Source organism: Trachemys scripta, chromosome 4 (assembly GCF_013100865.1).
Source record: "Trachemys scripta elegans isolate TJP31775 chromosome 4, CAS_Tse_1.0, whole genome shotgun sequence".
Taxonomy (NCBI): Eukaryota; Metazoa; Chordata; order Testudines; family Emydidae; genus Trachemys; species Trachemys scripta.
In genome coordinates this window covers 87,919,847-87,924,204 of record NC_048301.1, presented here as the reverse complement: position 1 = coordinate 87,924,204, position 4,358 = coordinate 87,919,847, and positions in this window count along the sequence as shown.

Sequence of the window (4,358 nt, the reverse complement as noted above, 5' to 3'; positions counted from 1 at the left end):
AGCGGCCCTGAGGCTACTCTGACATTTGCCAGGGGCTATTTTGACCCCCAGGCAGTCCCAGCATTGGGAGAATTGGAAAGGTAGCCTAACGTGAGCCATCTTTGTGTGTCCCCTGCCCAGCTGTGCCAAGTGTCAGCATGACTTGGCAGCGGAGAGGAATCAGACCATACAAAATAAAATTTTTAATGAATCATGGAACATATCTCACTTCCATTCTGACACTGAACTCCCTCTTACACCCAGTCCAGCTGAGACTGGCTCAAGCTAAGATCCTGGTTCTGTATTGCTTACTGAAAGTTTTGTCTGGAGAAGGATTACAGAAACAGGCACAAAATACAGCTATTATAAAGTCTTCCTGAAATAGCTTAAGATCTATTTTGTTTTTAAATAACAGAACCTAACTTGTCTTCAAACTATGAGTAAATTGTGAGTCCATTAAAGGGTGTTCTCTATGTACCCCAAGCTGTCAAAGTAACAAGTGCAATGCGTGAGGCTTGCTAAATACATAATATTTCCTGATATTCAGGGAGACTACAAGAAAACAGAAACATTCTGGTGCTTTGAAGGAAGACTATGCCTTGGTGGGAGGGGTAGCTAGTATCTGAGTGGGATTAGGACTCCTGTCGATTTTCATGTTCATGGTACAAGGATGGAATGTACATAATCGAGACTGGTTTTAAGGCTGGTACAAAAAAGAGAAACTACATCAGGGATAAAAAGAGTTAGAGAATAAAGAGCATAGAAAAGATGAACACAACAGGACACGATAGACTATGGGGAAAGGCGTCATTGAACAAAATCCTGTATGCTGTTGGGCAACTACCCTTGTAGTGGAATAGGATACAGGGAGCTTATTCTTCACAACAGGGTAAGATTCCAAATCTATTACTGAAAAGAAACTAGGTTACCACCCTAACTGGGGCACTGTGACTCCAAGAGGACGTGGTCTACTACTTTAGATACCTGTCAGGCTCTGATTGTGTGGTGCGCGTGCGCGCGCACACTCACACAACCTTTACCAAAATGTTAAAGTTGTTTTTAATCTTCCAAAATATGTGTTCAGTTTAATCAAAAGGTTTAGAAATGCTCTAATTGTGAGATTTAAAGCTGAAAATGTGTAAGCATGAAGATTCTTTATGTATTTAGAGTTACAGGTGAGATCAAATCAGCCCTCTAATGGGGCCGTAGTTATAACCTTTACTGGAAAATCTACCTCTCCATGTCTACCCTACCCGTCTTCAGCCCCAAGATCCTGGTCTTACAGGTCCAAAAGTGCTACAAAGGAAGATCTCTGTTAGCTATCAGCTATAGAATGACACCTTATGCTCTTTCTAAGCTGCAACCAGCCAACAGAGGGTAATATGCTCTCACACACAGAGATATGTGTCAAAGCCTGCTCCCAAAGAAGTCAATGACAAAAACAAACTCCCATTGACAAAAACAGGAGCAAAATTGGGCCTATAACTGCAGCTTAAATCAGTTGGAGCATGATTTTGCCCCAAACTATCCACAACAAAAATGAGCATCTTTGCTTTATTACAGTCTAGTCTCTTGTGATAGCTGCACAAGAGTTTTAAAGGAGAAGTAACTGTACGGAAAGTTGAAGAATTAGCAACAAGCTACTTTTGAGCTAGAGGGAGACAAAGAAGGGTTGGCCAATTTCAGACTGTTAAATCAGAGGAATTTCTAGAGACAAATAATTCAAAAACAACTGGAAGTTTCCTCAACCTTTGCAGAAACTTTCTTTCACCTTCAAAGTAAATGTGACAATTCTCAGGTGAAACTAATTTTCTAAACCAAAGAGAGGCAAAAATAGGGCTTTTGAATAAGGGTAGCGCTTTCCTCCTTAACTGTGGAAATGTTGCTGCATATGTGAAGGATGCAAACAAGGAAGGACAGCATTACAAGGAGGTATAAGTATGAGCAACTGGATGAAATAAAGAGAAAATTTCCACTGAATAACAGGAGAAATTGGTAAGATATATTAGATCAAGGGGAATTGAGGGAACCCTCATAGCATGGGATATTTAAATTTAGGCTAGACAAATCACTAGAGAAAGGACTGCATGGAACAATATTTCATCAGCATGGGGGACTGGTTAAATGTTAAGTGATAGGTGTTTTTTATGTTGAATCTGTGTCACTCTTTGATGAATCAAGCAATGTAATTGTAAAGTACTCTTTCCTAGCAAATATGTCATTGGTCTGCTGGCTTCTAGAAAGTCCTCAGCTAAAACCTTTGTTTCAGGGAACTTTCTTAACTTTCCATCAGTGATTTTATACCATTTTAACATTTTGAGATAAAGCTGATCTGACCCATATGCCTTACTGATTTCCACTCACCTGTTCTAATGTGGCCTAAAATTTCTTCACTATCTTTCCTGTTGTAGAAAATGTGTATATCATAACAATTTTGGCCAATATATGCCCCGTGAACACTAAAGCAAGGAATTTATTGCAGTTTTTTGTATTCACTCGCCTTCTTCCTCCGTCACTAAATAATTCCTGTTGCCTCTTACAAGCCTTATTGATTCCATCAATGACCTTTTGCTCTTGTATATACTTGAGCAGCATTCTCATTACTGCCTTGATTGTTCTGTGTGATCTGTCCTAATTCTTGGGGGCTGACAGGATTGAAACATTGTAGACCAAATCCTGCCTTCAATTACCCCATGCCTAATTTGGCCCAGAGAGAAAAGACCACACTCTCTCTGCTATTATAAATCAACATATCTCCATTGAAGTCAATGGGACTATATTGACTTATCATAAATAAGGGCCTAGCTCAGAAACTTTTCAAGATAGCTTTCTAAATGAGTAGGTGTGTGTGTTTGTGGCAGCATACCTCATTAGTTTGCCTCAGGAAATAAAAAAGTCAATGGCTGAAAAAAAACCAAGAATATCCAAATACATTCACTCTATGGATTCTTACTGAAAGAGTTGACGCTTGGGGTTTTATTCTATGCTCTAAGGCAGTGTTCGTTTCATCTGTCCGACTCATGGGGCAGGTTTTCTTTCCTTCTCTGGTAATTAGGAATTCTCTCACTTTTAACTTTACTAAATTGATAGAATCATGTGATCCTGACATTCCAAATGACTAAGACCTTAAAGAGGAAATGAGGCTACCCACACATTGATGAGATGAGAACTATGAACCGAATAGATGGTCGGAAAAGTGTTGTAGGTACAATGCTTTGTATTTGTCCTTATTAGTGGTGTGGCTGGAGCTTGCTTAAATGAGAGACTGGATTTCTAGAGCTGGGAAGTGAGTGGGAAATGGAAAGAATTGCTAAAACTAATACTGCACTAATAAAATCATCCACCCAAGATCATGGAGGAATTTATCATGTATCTATAGTTGGGCTAGAACTTTTAGGCCTATACATAGTTTCATGTAATCAAAAATAAGATTTCTTGTGTTTTCATCTCAAATGTAGAAACCATTGAATTAAGATTCCATGGGTCTAAAGATACTCCCTTAGTAAACTGAACATCAGCACATTCAGTACAATACATCAATTTTTGAAAACTGAAGCTCCCTACCAAATAATCAACACTGTTTATCTTTGAAATATGGCTTGGATTTTTGAAAGAGAAATGTTTAGCACTTCAGAATATTTTATGGGTGAGGGTTTACAAGGCAAATGAGAGAAGTGGGTATAGTCATAAATTGACCATAGTTTAATGCCAACACATAATTTTATGCATAATTCCTTCTTGCAGCATGCTATGTAAAAAATCATGATTGGCTCTTAAGGAAGAGGCTCAGCAATGCTATTCTGGGCAGCTTTGTTAGAGACCCTTGTAGTTTTTCCACAACATCTTGCACCCAGGACAATGGAGGAGGGAAGATGCCAGCTGTACCAGTCTTAGGGCAGCATCTGCTGGTTATTCCACGGATCAACATAAATGGATGTCATGGAAGATGCTGTTTGCTTTGTCTTCCAGACAAAGGTAACTGTTGAATCAATGACTTTCAGAGCTGGATTGGGGATGGAGGGAGGCACAGGAACAACCATACAGAATTCAAATAACATCCCATGATGATAAACATGGGGGAGGCCCAATGAATCTTAGATCAAATTAACACCTCTGCATCTTGCATTTGCATATTATTAGAGAATAACAGCCATAAACTTAGAGAGACTGTCAATGGATCCCCAACTTAGTCTGATCAGACTGTAGTTTAACTCCAATACTCCTCCAAATATAGAGAAATATTCACTCAAGCTACCCTTTTTATGAAGACTCATATATATTTAAAAGGGGTTGTTTCCCCCATGCTTTTTGAGAGCTAGGATGGATTGGAAATTACCAAATAAATAAGAAAACAGCTATGGCAGGAAAAATAATGAAAC